The sequence below is a fragment of the Choloepus didactylus genome, chromosome 9, assembly GCF_015220235.1.
Source record: "Choloepus didactylus isolate mChoDid1 chromosome 9, mChoDid1.pri, whole genome shotgun sequence".
Taxonomy (NCBI): Eukaryota; Metazoa; Chordata; class Mammalia; order Pilosa; family Megalonychidae; genus Choloepus; species Choloepus didactylus.
The window spans coordinates 62,035,533-62,051,570 of NC_051315.1; positions in this window are offsets into that span (position 1 = coordinate 62,035,533).

The following is a 16,038-nucleotide window of genomic DNA, read 5'->3' on the forward strand; positions in this document are numbered from 1 at the left end:
GAAAGTGCTTTGTATTATATAATTTAAATCTCTTTAAATTTATTGAGCCTTGTTTTGTGACCCAACATGTGATCTCTCCTAGGGAATGATCCATGAGCACTAAAGAAGAATGTATAGCCTGGTGTTTTTGATGTACAGTGTTCTGTATATTTCTGTTAGGTCTAGTTCATTTAACATACTGCTCAAGTTTTCTGTTTCCTTATTGATTCTCTGTGTAGTTGTATCTATTGATAAGAGTGTTGTAATGAAGTGTCTAACTATTAATGTAGAGATGTCTATTTCTCCCTTCAGTTTTGCCAATGTTTGCCTCATGTATTTTGAGGTTCCCTAGTGCATAAATATTTATGATTATTTCTTCTTGGTGAAATGCCCCTTTTATTAATATATAGTGTCCTTCTTTGTCTCTTATAACTCTTTTTCATTTTAAAGTCCATTTTGCCGGATAATAGTTGAGCTAACCCAGCTCTTTTTTGGTTACTGTTTGTGTCAAACACAGGCAAGTCCTTCTTTTTAATTCAATGTTATTGAGATATATTCACATACCATACAGTAATCCACAGTGTACAATCAACTGTTCACAGTACCATCATATAGTTGTGCATTCGTCACCCCAAACAATTTTTGAATATTTTCCTTAATCCAAAAATAAAAATAAGAATAAAAATAAAAGTAAAAAATAACATCCAAAGCATTCCATCCCCCACATCCCACCCTATTTTTCATTTAGTTTTTGTCCCTGTTTTTCTACTCATCTATCCATACACTGGATAAGGGAGTGTGAGCCACAAGATTTTCACAATCACATAGTCATACCATGTTATGCAGTCATACCATGTTATGCAGTCATACCATGTTACTACCTAGTTATGCAGTCATCATCAAGAATAAAGCCTTTGGCCTTTTTATTTTTTTTAATTATTATTTTTTGCTTTTTTTAAAAAGTCAATTTTATTGAGATATATTCACATACCATGCAGTCATACAAAACATACATTCAGTTCACAGTACCATTATACAGTTGGGCATTCATCACCAAAATTAATTTTTGACATTTTCATTACCACACACACAAAAATAATAAGAATAAAACTTAGAGTGAAAAATAACAATTAAAGTAAAAAAGAACACTGGGTGCCTTTTTTTTTTCTTCCCCCATTTTCTACTCATCCATCCATAAACTAGACAAAGGGGAGTGTGGTCCATATGGCTTTCCCAATCACATTGTCACCCCTCATAAGCTACATTTTTATACAATTGTCTTCAAGATTCAAGGATTCTGGGTTGTAGTTTGATAGTTTCAGGTATTTACTGCTAGCTACTGCAATTCATCAGAACCTAAAAAAGGGTTGTCTATATTGTGCTTAAGAGTGCCCATCAAAGTGACCTCTCGGCTCCTTTTGGAATGTCTCTGCACTGAAGCTTATTTCACCTCCTTTCACATCCCCCTTTTGGTCAAGAAGACACTCTCCATCCCATGAAGCCGGGTCCAGATTCCTCCCCGGGAGTCATATTCCACGTTTTTGGCCTTTTTAAAAATTAGGTTGTTTGCTTTCTTATTATAGAGTTTTTAGAGTTCTTTATATTTCCTGTATACATGTCCTTTGTCAGATATTTGCTTTTTAAATATATTCTTCAGTTCCATGGCTTGTCTTTCATTTTCTTAACTGTCTTTCAAGGAGCATATGTTTATACTGTTGATTAATTTTTCTTTTATTGATCATGCATTTGGTGTCATATGTGTAAGAAATCTTTGTTTATTTCTGTCTCCTGATGTTTTAATTCCTTTAGATTTTTTTTTTTTTTTTTTTTTTTTTTTTTTTGTCAACAGTATTTAATTATTTATTTATCAAGGGAAATTATGCTGTAGCCCACATAGTCAAGTTTTATTATTCAGGAGCACAGACAGGTTAGTGACAAACATTCAGGGAATGCAATCCAAAGAAATTCTTTACATTCCAAAATCACTTTGCACTCTGAAAGATACTAGCCTTCCTCATCTCCTCAAAATCTTTCATGGAATCATAGTTTCTGTAGAAATCTGCATATGCCTTCTTTCTTGGTTCAGCCACAGCAAACTTATAGAGAGCTGCAACCCCCAGGGAGACAATAAATGCTCCAACAATATGAAATCGTAGACGTTTGGCCAAAAGGCCTCGCATCTGAGGTTTTGCCAAAGCACTGGAAGGCATGGTGGTTATTCTCCTTAACACAAACACCCTCGCTTACTAGATGTTTTCTTACAGATTCCATCTCTCTGTTGAAATTCTACATCTGTCCATGCATATTGTCTACCTTTACCACTAGAACCTTTAGGATATTAATAATAGTTATTTTAAATTCCCTGAGAGTTCCAATACCTAAGTCATCTTTGAGTCTTGTTCTGTTGATTATTTTATCTCTTGACAGTACAGTTTTATACTTTTTTTTTTTTCCTTGCCTTCTGATTTGTCACATCATTTTGACTGAATACTAGAAGTTGTCTATAGGACAGTAGAGATTGGGGAAAACAGTATTTATGCCTGGAAATGGATAATGAGGTAGAGTCAATCTAGTCAGAAGTTGAACTGATTTTGTTGTTGCTAGGGTTAGATTCAGTGGATCACTGGCCTCAAATTCTTGTAGCATTTGCTTGTAGTTAGGGTGGGGCCTGGGTGTCATAGGGTTTTTCTCAATGTTTCTGTTCTACCCACAGCTATTGACCTTCCCTATGCACTTGCACAAGGTGTCTCTTTTCACATTCTCATCCATCCCCAAGGATTAGAATGCTAGTACTTGTTACTCAGTGTTGCTAGGTGTTGTCCTTTTCCAAACTCAGTCTTCTTGAATTTGGGGGGTTGGGTTTCTAAGTGATTCTGCCTTTCTGTGGCAGCCAAGCTGCCTTGTATTGTATGGGACTTTCCTGTACTTGCCTGGTGGTAGGAATTTCTGATGTGTGTGTATAGGATCCTGGGCCTTGGATTGTTCCTTACCACTTCACCAAAGATAGGGGTTTTTCTTTTATCCTTCACCTTGCCATGGGGGGTATAGAGTTTCTGCTCCTCTCCCAGTAGCTTGAGGCTTTTGTTCCTTAGGGAAGCCTCAGGTGGTACAGCAGTGGCACTCCCCTCCTCCAGGCCTGTATCTCCAAGGAAGAGTCTAGTCTCCCATCATGACACTAATCTTTCTCATGAGCACCTAATAGAGGTCTGTGGAGAGGAGCTTGTGAGTAGGTGTGAACTCCCCTAATGGTTGTGGCTCTTAGAGGTTCTATGTTATCACATAAGCTCAAAGCCAACCAAATTCTTTCTACTTGCTTATATCTCACCTGGCATCTCTTCTTCCTATGCTCTGACAAAGGTGAGCTAGTGTTTGCATCTAACATTCTTAGAGGGGCCTTGAATTTAAGGCTATTTGGTTGCCCTAGACCTCAGTGCATCAGACCTCAGTTGTCTGATGGGGTCAAGAAAAATTTTGATTTTGCATTTTTATTTAGTTTTTTCTTATTTTTAGGGTGGGAGTAATGCTCTTGTCTGCTTTCTATATCCTAGACAGAAATTGAACTCCTATTATATCTTTAAAGATATCCTAGAAATTAAAATTCCACAAGTTTTTTTCAGTAATGCACTGCAGGGTTAATAATTTTCACTGTCATCAAATTGATCTTCACATTTGGCTGAGTCATGGACCAGCTGGGAATATTAAAAGGCTCAGACAAATATTATGCCTGGCATACTGCTTGGTGCACTCTAGAGCTATCAACATTCCCCTATAAGTACCAGAAGCCATGAGAATTTCAAGGAAAAGTCCCTTTATGTGGACAGAGATGGATGGCTGATCACCACACATTTATGCTCTCTTCTATAGTAGAGTTGCCATTGTGAAGAGTGTGTGCTGCCCTGAGCTCTACTTCTCTGACCACCTTGTTAGAAAGTATAGGCACAGCCATGTAACTGTATTCTAGTAAAGGGAATGTTGCAGAATTGTGTGAGCCACTTTCAGGATGGACTCATAAAAGCCTCTCACATGGTGCTCCTCTGTGGATTTCCCCAACTACTAGCTAGATTCCAGTGCCCACGGTGACCTGGGAAGTCAGATGGTTAAGATGGGTGAGCCTTAACCAGCCTGGATCACTAATGGCTATGAAAAGCACAACCCATCCCTCCAACCTGGAACCACTGTAGATTATTCCATGAGCAAGAAATAAACTTCTACCATGTTTCAGCTATTATATTTACTGAGATCAGTTTATCACAGCAAGTAGATTACCCTAATTAATACACACTTCTTTCTTCTCATTCCCTTGTCCAATCACCTCATCGACATGCTCTGATTATTAGATTTTATCAGATATGCCAGTTACCTGTAGGTCACTCATGAGAAACATTGTTCTAGACTTGAGTCATTCACGTGCAGGTGAAGATGAGAAATTAAAAACTGGATGAGATTTAGAAAAATATTCTTTGTTTCTGTAAAGCATTATAGAGATTTCATCTGATGTGTCAACTCTGAATTACTATTAGTGGTTGCCAGTAGTGCTGTGTTGGAAAATCTTCTGAACCAGTGTCCAGACTAAAAGAAAAGAACACTGTGATTAATTAGCAATAACTGTTATGGGCAAGTGAGGTGAGAGTGATAGCATGGTTTCAAAAAAATTCATCATCCCTGGGGCCTAAGCCAATGCCCTTGGATGCATTTGGTAGGCTGTTTCTAGAAATACACTTGGGTTTGTATGTTTCAAGTAAGAAGCACTTACCATTAGGGAAACATCCTTGCCTTTGTTCTTTTTAGATAAATTGGTATGATTTATTGGCAGTCTTAACAGGTCAAGAGATAATGAAATTCAGACTCCCCCTGCCCAGATTCTGCTCTTCTAGTTCAGAAACAGGTATTTTTAGGACTCAAAAGTTCTAGAAAAGCAATTTTGAAACCATACATACTGCTGCCACCTAAGCAGTGGCAAAGCAGATGTTTTATCCTCTAAGCTTGCAACCTGGTATCTTTAAATCTACAATCAACTGACTCCCTTTCTGACTTTGAGACTGGCCTGGAAAATAGACGGAAACAAAGAATAGGACGTGGACAAGACAGGTGGTTAAAAAAGCAGACAGCCCCCCTCCTTTCTCCTGTGGGAATTAGAGTTTACTTATGGTAGCTCACAAGTGCTTGGATTTCATAAGCTACACATTCTTAGTTACTGTTTTCTAAATGACAAAATGATGAAGTTCAGATAAAAACACCTGAGTCCAACTGTTCTAGTTTGCTAATGCTGCTGGAATGCAAAACACCAGAAATGGATTGGCTTTTATAAAGGGGGTTTACTTGGTTACACAGTTACAGTTTTAAGGCCATAAAGTGTCCAAGGTAAGTCATCAACAATTGGGTACCTTCGCTGGAGGATGGCCAATGGTGTCTGGAAAACCTCTGTTAGCTGGGAAGGCATGTGGCTGGTGTCTGCTCCAAAGTTCTGGTTTCAAAATGGCTTTCTCCCAGGACGTTCCTCTCTAGGCTGCAGTTCCTCAAAAATGTCACTCTTAGTTGCACTTGGGGTATTTGTCCTCTCTTAGCTTCTCTGGAGCAAGAGTCTGCTTTCAACGGCTGTCTTCAAACTCTCTCTCATCTGCAGCTCCAGTGCTTTCTTCCAAGTGTCCCTCTTGGCTGTTGCTCCTCTTCAAAATGTCACTCACAGCTGCACTAAGTTCCTTCTGTTTGTCAGCTCATTTACATGGCTCCACTGATCAAGGCCCACCCTGAATGGGTGGGGCCACGCCTCCATGGAAATATCTCATCAGAGTTATCACCTACAGTTGGGTGGGGCGCATTTCCATGCAAACAACCTAATCCAAACATTCCAACTTAATCCCCACTATTATGTCTGCCCCCCAAGATTACATGAAAGATAATGGCATTTGGGGGGACATAATACATTCAAACCAGCACACCAACTAATAATGCACCCAAACAAAATCTCATCTTAATCTTTTTAATAAACACATTAGAGATTTTCTGTTTTCATAGGACATGAGAAAGAGTAATATCCTTTCAACACACAATAAAATTGATGAGTTAGCCAAGAAATTCAGGTAATTTCTAATCATGAAGAAATAATCAGACACATTCATATTGAAGGACAGTCTTCAAAATAACTGGTCTAGAGTCTTAAAAACTGCTAATGTTATGAAAGAATAATTTTTTTAAATAGTTGAGGAACTGTTTTAGGACAAAGGAGACTAAAGGGGCATAATAACTGAATGCAATGCATATATTTGACTTAATCTTGGATAAAACAAAACAAACAAAAAACATTATTTTTGGCAGTTAGAGAAATTTTAATATAAACTTTGTATTAGATAGTGGCATTATATCAATGTTAAGTTTCTTGAATGTGATAATTGTAGGAGAAGGTAGCAGAATGTCCTTGTTCTTATATGTACTGCAATATTCAAGACCATGGTGTCAAAATGTCTGTCAGTTCAGAAAAAATATTGTGTGTATTGTAAACGGAGAGATAAAGCAAATGTGGCAACACTTAGTGAATCTAGATGAAGGTTATATAGACATTTATTGTTCTAGTTGTACAGCTCATCTGTAGTTTTGAAAATTTGCAAATAAAAAAGTTGAGGAAAAGAAATGAAATGTGAGAAAAAGAAATCAAGATAATTCATATCTTATTTTTATTTTACCAAATTCAGTATGTAAGGTATGGATTGTAATTGGTAATTTTAGATGTTTTTAAATTATAAACATATTCAGAAAATTGGAAAATGGGGGTGTTTACCCATTGCACTATCATTTCTAACACTTATGTGCATAAATGACAGCATCCTGCTATAATTTTTATCTAGTTTTCCACTTGTATTATATACCCTAAGCACTTCCCTACAATATTTTAACCTAAGAATTCACAATTACTATCGTTAATAGTTTCAAGATATTTTTTGAGGGAATACACCTTTTCCTTAACAATGCCCCACTTTAGATTTCTAATAAATACTTCAATGAGCATCTTTACACATAGCCGTTTTCATATTGTGTATTCTTATCTTGGTGTAGATTCTCAAAGGTGAGGTGCTGGATCAAATGATCATTTATAGAGGACTTGAACACTCTGCCATGATTTATTCTTTTAACCTGCTAGTGAGGTAGTGGGAGCTTAATAAAAGCAAGCCATTTCACACAGTTACATTTCTTTGTGCCTGGATTATTTTAGACTGCTAGCACCTTTTCCTCTCCTATCTCCCTGCCCCAATAACTAGTTATGGGACCTTCCGGTCTCTCTTTGCTGCCAGTTTTTCCTTTAGAGGAGTCTTTCCAGACTGAGATCCTGGGCACCAAGAGGTCAGTGACTGTGATGGGGGTCTTTAATCTCTTCAATATTCCACCTGTCTAACAAAAATCATGCATTCACTGACAGCGAAGCTTCTATGAATGAGTTAGAAGTGGTGTCTTCAGCCCCAGTTGAGTCTTGGTATGTCTACAACCCTGGCCAACAGCTTGACTGCAATCTGAGACCCTGAGCCAGAACCACTCAGCTAACCTGCTCTCAGATTCCTGACCCTAAGAAATCGTGTAAGTTAATAACTGTTTATTGTTTTAGTTGCCAAGTTATGGAGTTGGTATGCAGCAGTAGATAACTAACGCAGATTTTGGATGTGAGATGCTGTGTAACAAAAAACATAAAATATGGGCAAAAGAGGAGTTCAACATCATTAGTCATTAGGAAAATACTCATTGAAACAATGAGTACCACTATAACCCCACTTGAATGCCTAAAATTAAAAAGTTGGACAATTCCAGGTATTGGTGAGGATGTGAGCAACTGGGACTTGTATGCATTGCTGGAGGGAGTATACAATGGTACACCCATTTCAGAAAACTAATAACACTAATGTAACCTTATGCCTATTGATCCAGAAATTTCATTCCTAGATTTATACCTGGAGAAATGACTGCATATGTCCATAAATGAAGAGTATATAAATGTTCTTAGTAGCATAGGCTCAAACTGCAAACAACTCAGGCAGTCTTCAGTAGGACAATAGATAAACATTATGATATGTTGAGGCAACGGAATAGTACTCAGCTTTAAAAGTGAAGTAATGACACATACTGCAACTCTGATGAATCTTTAAAGTATTATTTTGAGCAAAAGAAGTACATACTATATGGTTCCATTTTTATGGTATTGAAGAATAGGTAAAACAAATCTATGGTGATACAGGGAGAGTAGTGGTTACCTCAGAATTAGGAAGTTGTCTTGACTGGAAAGTAGCACTAGGGAATTCTCCGGGGCGATGGAAATGTTCTGTATTTTGATCTGGATGGTGGTCTCTCTGAGTGTACGTGTATTAAAAAGTTCACCAAACCATACCCTTATGATTTGTTAATTTTAATATTGTATGGAAATTATACCTCAATAACAAACTCTCAAAAGAATCCAAAGTCCTTAATATGGCCTTTAAGGTCCTAGAGATGGTGTCTTTGGTTCTCTCTCTGACTTCATCTCCTAATACTCTTCCCCTTATTCATTCCCCAAACACCCTGGCTGCCACTTCAGAGCCTTTGAATTTACTCTTCCCTCTGACCGTTAATCTCTGTCCTCAAATATTCCATCAGATGTCATCTTCCACTTCATTCAGACCTCTGGTAGTCGTAGTTGTCAGGGTTCTCTGGAAAACAGAGCCTCGGGCAGGATTAAGTGTGTTGGCGCTTTCTTTGGGAGGTGCAATCCTGGGTCCACGCGAGTGAGGGAGACAAGGCATGAAAAGGATGGGAAGCAGTGGTGTAAATGGCGAAATGGGTATAAAGAAATGAAGACAGGCCCCACCTCTAAAGTCAGTTGGGGGCGGGGATGGGGACTTGGGTAACTGAGTGGGTGACAGTGGGGCTTTCTTAGGTAAAGATAGGACTATCCTGAGCAGGCTAGGGCTGAGGCCCAGCTGAAGGGAAGGCTCCACTTCTAAGTTTAAATGGTGCAGCTCCTAGGAGGAGGCGAGTAGCTGACAGGATCCTGGCTGCAAGGCCTCTGGGGCACCAGGTAGAGGAAAGAGCTGACAGAAGAGGAAGCTTTCCTCCCTGGGACTTGGAGGGCGGAAGGGTGGGCTCTACCTTACCCCGAGGGGAAGGCATTGCTTTCTGCAGAGTCACAGTGGGAAAAATAATCCTGTCTTTGCTTCTTGAACTCTTTTCCTCAGTTTCCTGACTTACTTCTGCCTTGAAATGAACTAGTCTGATCCAGAAAAGCCAACAAAACATATCTCCTTTACTAATTGTGTCATTCACCATATTTTTAAAATGAAAATTAGTGCCCCTAAGCAAATGAGCTCAATTCATTATTTTATATCCTGTTAAGATTTTATGTGTTTCTCACTTTAAATGAAATTTCTCCGTTTTACTCCCTTAAAGTTCTGCATGTTCTTGGTTTAATCTAATCAATAAGATTTTTAGTCACAATCTCTCTTTCCTGTGCTCATCTTCTCTGAGGAATCCACTCTATAAAATAATCTATTTTTGAAATATGTGGGAACCCATATTGAATTATAGATGGAAAGGGAATTGTAACAAATAGTAGGGGACTGTAATTCACTAGAAATTGTTTTTATGGTAATTTTCTCTTAATGTGAAAAATGTGCATAATACTCATGTAGAGATTTTCTGAGTTGAATAATACAACATGTTTTTAACACAGAATGTCAAAAAGCAATGGCAGTTTGCAGTTTCACCATAATAGATATATTCCACCAGAAAATAGGTCTTAGACAAATGTGGTAATGTGGTGACATTTTCCTCACCCCAAATTATTTACCTAAGTTCATTACTGCCTTTCACAAAGTGGCATGTGTAACACCTGGGCACACACAGCAGCATTAGGTTTGATGAGGAAAGCTTTGGCTTGAATGAGAGGACTCTTGAACCTGCCTGGTCCTGACTCCTAGTTTGAATCTGGGTGATCTGCGTATCAGTGACTTTCACCTTTAAGGGGACCAAGTGGAGCATTCCTGCACTTTCACCCTCTACAGGCCATGATGTTGTATGAAGTAACATATATAGCCACCAGTTTTCTTTACTGAGGTCAGTATGCTTCTCTAACATACAATTTTACTTCTGGAGGAAAAGGTTTTTCTTTTCTTTTAGGACTTTGTTCCATTAATGTCTAATTCACAAATTTTAACTCTGAACTTTGTTTTTCTTGAGAGGGTTCATTTTAACGATGCCACCTGACTGTGTACTTTAATCTTTCTATAAAACAAGGGACTGTAACTGCACATATCCTCTTCAAGGGTAGTATAAAAACTGAGGACATAAAATGTTATATTAGTTCTTTATGATACTAGAAATTGGAAGGCAGTCACTAGACAAGCCTAAATCTTTTTTTTTTTTTTTTTTGCTTTCATGATAAATTGTCATTTGCTGTAATTCCAAGGCCCCAATGGACATCTCTAAAGTACAATTAAAAATAAATAGCTAATGCTCTATTTTCATTGGTCTTTACATGCCATAAGGATACAAAAACTCTGCTTCTAAAATTCACAAAGAAATACAATAATATCTACTTTAGGTCTGTAAATATTGAGGTTTTAACATGGGCCATTTGTAATTTTGCCTTATCAGTAAAATTTTTGAAAAATTTTGGAGTTACTGTAAATAAAATTTCAGCCTCTCCTATCCCCTAATATTGTTTTAAGATTTTAGTCCCAATATATTCTCCCACCCCCAAAATCTTCAAAGTTTTAAATTAAAACCAGTAAGTGTTGATTACAACCCACAAATTGGGGCTCTCCTAATTAGATATTTTTAATTATGCATTTCTTCTTTAGAAAGCTCAAGGGACCATGTGAGCTGTACTTTCCTAATGAGTGTGGTATTTCTTATAACTCCCCAGTGTAATAGCCCTGCCTGGAGAATGGCAATTGTCTTGATTGAATAGGAATTAATGTTGAAGGTGTGGAAAAGGAAGTTCACTTGATTCAATTTTCACTAGCGTATGTCATATATGTTAAACTGAAAGCTTCATCGGAGGCACCAAAATAGAATAGATATGAAATTGCAAAATGAGATGCCAAGATGCAGACTTTTGATCAAATTACCAAGGATCATGAGTCTAAAATTCCACACCCAAAGGAAGAAATAAAAGTGTCTAGGGAGTGAAAACTGAGGGAAGATTCTGCAAGAAGTATTACTTGGCTGATTCCCACCAAGGGAAGGGAAGGGAAGGGAAGGGAAGGCCTCAATGGGCCGGCCACTCAGAGAACAGTTACCTTGTAGTCTGGGGCACAGGGCATTGCTCTCTGACTTCAGCCCAGGAAACCTAAAGATCAATTCAGAGGGACTGGTGAGCTTAGACAAGAGAGAGACGACATGCTGCTTCGTTAGGATTGGCCTGCACTTTCAGAGTTTATTGGGGAAAAGTAGGCAAGAGTGTTTCCATGGACCAGATGCAGGACTGCAAGAGAGAACCCCTCTAAATCCTGCCCAAGAAGACAGCTGGTGTGGGGCTCGGAGCAAACTGGGACTCCTACAGGGGGAGTCAGAGTGCAGGCGACTTCCGGGAAATCAGGTCTGAATGTGGAACAGGGAGCCAAAGGAGGGCACTGCCCACAACAGGGGCTGGCAAGGAGGCAGCCAGAGGACATGTGACAGCAGCCACGAGAGCAAGAGCTGGCGTGACACATCTGCCAAGCCTGGAAAATGTGAAGCCAGCTTACTGCTTCACAGTCAAGTAAGAACTTTCCCTTTCTCCTTTTTTTCCCTCTGATCCTGGGAAGTAGGGGCAGCAATTACCAAGGAAAAGAGAAGCTGACCACATCCTCTTTCTGAAAGCCTGTGACCAGCTGTAGTTGGGGGGAGGAGGAGAGAATTATCTTTGAAGAAAGGCTGAAGTATTCAGGAAGGCATTGGTCTGGACATTTTAACAGAAAGACTCTAGTACTTTTTATTACTTATAAGTGACCAAAAATGCCATATCCAGCTGCAGGAGTTGATGGACAGTGAGAGAAAACATTAAAACTGCTTTTTAAGGTTTCACTCCAGGAGTACTGCTTGTTCAGTGAATTGGTTGTATCACCAGCAGGAGTTATAGATGGGTTCTTATAACCCAACTTTCAATGAGGCACTGAAACATGGTGATGATCCTCCCCATACACAGAAATCTGGAATGTCCAATCTATGATAGCCTTCTTAGGGATGAGAAAATGTAGGACCCTATCCTACTTTGAGCACTGTGCTGTTGTTCTGAATGTTGCAGTAACTACCCACTGGTACGGACTTTTAGTTTTCATAAGAAGAATGGCAGAGCTAGACAGAGAGTAAATAGAGAAAAGATTGAGAGACCAAGTCTAAAATAGTCTCTGGAAAGCTTTAGTGTCTCTCAGGGACACCCATCCTTTGTATCCTACACAATTGAAACCTGCAATATACGAATGTCAAGGCCCTTTGGTATAAGTGATCTCAACCGATTCCCACCAGATCCCTGTGAAATGCAGAAGGCAGTTGCTATTTATCTCTATTGTACAGAGAATAATAATAACAGTAATAGCTGAGTTATTGAGCATTCACTGTGTGTTAGCACTTAAGCTAAGTGTGCCAGTTTGGAAGGATTATGTCCCCCAAAATGCCATGTTCTTTGATGCAATCTTGTGGGGCAGAAGTAGTTAGTTTTGATTAGGTTGGAACCTATTGATTGTTTCCATGGAGGTGTGACTCAATCAACTCTGGGCCAGTTGATTGGATAATTTCCATGGAGGTGTTACCCTACCCATTCAGGGTGGGTCTTAATTAAATCACTGGGGCCATATAAAAGACCTGACAAACAGAAGGAACTCAATGCAGCTGCAGCTGAGAGACATTTTGAAGAAGTCCATTGAAAGCTGATGCTGACATTTTGGAGAACACCATTTTGAAATGCAAGCTGGGAGCAAGCAGATGCCAGCCACGTGCCTTCCCAACAGAGGTTTTCCGGATGCCACTGGCCATCCTTCACTGAAGGTATCCTATTGTTGATGCCTTACCTTGGACACTTTGTGGCCTTAAGACTGTAACTTTGTAACCAAATAACCTCCCTTTATAAAAGCCAATACATTTCTGGTGTTTTGCAAAATGGTAACATTAGCAAACCGAAACACGAAGTGTCCTACAAGCATCACCTCATATATAGCACCATTAATTTCTCCACTTGCAGCTGATGAAACAGAGTCTTGGGCCAAGTAATCCATTTAAGGTCACATGCTTTGTAGGAGATGGAGCTGCAATTCAAACATGGCTGCTTGTCTCCAGATTCCTAACTTTGAACCTCTACTCAATGAACAACACGAAACTCAGACATTAAACGACTCATTCAAGGTTCCATAGGTAGTAATGAGTGACATTTACAGGCTGAGGTTTTTGACTCCTTGTCATCATCTCACTGGAGATGAGCTTTAGCTTTGTCGTAGAAAGAGAGAACTCACTAAACAATTGAGAAGAGATTAGGAGAAAATATTTTTTTGCTATTGGAAAAAAAACATATCTCAAAAGATAGTCAAATCATATCCATATGTTAGAATATTTTGTAGCCAGTTAAAAATTTTAATGAAGAGGTTTTTTAAACATGTAAAGCTTTTTTGTATCCCAAGTAGAAACAACAGCCTATGAAATATTAATGCTTTCAAGTCTGTATGAATATACGTACCTGTAAACATATTTACATATACATGATTGCAAGTAAGTAGCTAGTTACATATGTGTGTTTAAGAGTGTATTGTGATTGTATCTTTTTAAAATAGAAAAGCTTGGAATGAAATGCACTAAAATATTAACAGTTTTATCTCCAGGTGGTAGGATTATGGGTAATTTTTACTTTCTCTCCTAAACTTTATTTTCCCCCAAAAGAGCAATGTGTGTTCTTTTTTTTCTTTTACTGTTATAATTATTTACTTTTAACAGCTTTATTGAAATATTATTTACATACCAAAAATTTTACTTCCTTTAAATGTACAATCCAATGATTTTTATTAAATTTACAGAGTTGTGCAACCATCACACACTATCCAATTTTAGAACATTTCCACCAACCCAAAAAGATCTCTCAGGCCCATTTGCAGTCTTCCCCATTCTACCCACCAGACATAGGCAATCATTAATTTACTTTCTGTCTCTATAGATTTGCCTTTTCTGGACATTTCATATAAATGAACATTTCATATAAATATATATGTGGTCTTTTTGGTTTAGCTTAATTTATGTTCTTCTAAAGAAAGGAAAAGAATAAATATTCTTTGTTTCTTTGCCTTTCTCATCCAAACCAAACAAAGTCCCATATTTTTCTCCTCCTCATAATAAGGTTAACTATTCATCAACTTCTTCTCATCCTTCTATGGTTCTTGACCAACAATCAGATCCCTTTCAGGGCACTAGAATAATTTGTAGCACAGTAAGGCTATTCCTGACATTTTGAGGACCTTTTTCTATGCTTTATTCCTTATAAGCTTCCCTGTTCTCCAAAAAAAACCTGATTCATAGCGAAAAATGATCAACTCTTTCAAAATAGCTGGATTTTGTTCTTATCACTTGGGCAGTCATTTTACTAACAGAACCAGTGACACCATCACTGAAGTGTGAGCACTTTGAAATCAGACAGACCCAGAATCCAATGCAGGGCCCCCAGCTGCAACAGCTGGGTTATCTTGGGCAAGGTATAACCCCTTCCTGAGTCACAGTCTCTTAGTGAGTATTTTGGAGTTACTAGACCTACCTCCAGGGCTGGATGGGTATGTTTATGTGCTCTGGGTTAGTTAATAATTGTTGTTGCTCCTTTGAGAGGATATTCATTAGATAATTCTTCGAATTCTCTTTAGAGGAAAAGCAGGGTTTCCATGCAGCAAAATAAAGGCTTTACAGTCATTTAGACCTACTCTCCTTAAAATGCACATCTCACCCTCCACTCCCAGCAGCTTATCAGCATCTTCCTTCCAACCCAATCAACACTCTCTCTCTGAAAGTACTGACAAATGTAATTTTCTCAATTGCATTACATTTTCAAAGATGTTTATCCCTCCTTGTGGAGTAGTGGCCTGGGCAACAGTCCTTTTGGCTCTGCCTCATAGAATGTTTAAAGATTAAATGAGATAACACATGTAAAGAACTCTGCACAGCATCTAACACTGAGTGGATGTTGGATAAACAGTGACTATTACGAGCATCATGGAAGAAAACAGTAGTATCTCTGAGCCTCTGTGTAACGACAGGTGAGGTGCAGTTCTTTTCTCCTCTAGCTCCTTACCTCTAAAATGTAAAGGAATTTTGAGAAAGCATCTGGTGACCTTGAGACATCCTCAGTAACTCTGTGATGCCTTTATAAATACAACTTAATACTAATACGACCTTCATTTCCTTCTTCGTACCTGTCATAAAAAAGCAGCAAAATAAATACATTTGTTAATCTTTATATAGTATAATATTTTATATGCAATTTACCTGTTACATTAAAGAAATGAACAGGATGAAGGTCACCTGGGGCTGGCAGGGAGCTGCTGCTGTGAGAACACGGTGGCAGGTCCGAAACCAGATCCTGACTATCAAGATGAGAGGAATTGGCAAATTTTTTGAAGGGCTTTAATATCACAGTAGTTTTATTAGGATAAAAGCATCCCAGAAACCACCTGCTGTTTCCTTCTCTCCAGTCTCCTTTGAGCAAGGTAGTGAAGGAGTGGGTAGGAGAGAAAAACAAAGCAAGGAAAGTAAGGTGTGTCTCTTTCCCCACTGTCTATTCCCAAACTCACACCACAAATATCAAAACAGTGCTTGGTAGTAAGCCAAAAGATTTAACTTGTCCCCAGATTCCTAAACAGACATGAGCAAATAATTTGATTTTCTGGTAGAGTGTAACTGAACAACTTCTAGGGATAACATTTGTTGTGAACATCTACATTAGATAGGTCGTTATGACAACTCATTCAACAACTCCAGTTCTGGAAAGAAGGGCGTGTGGGGCCAACCATGAGAGTTAACCCAAGTTTTTTTTGGGGATCTTGGCCTGGATATTCCTAAATCTGAGTTCTGCTTGCTGCCCCACTACCCATTTTTAAT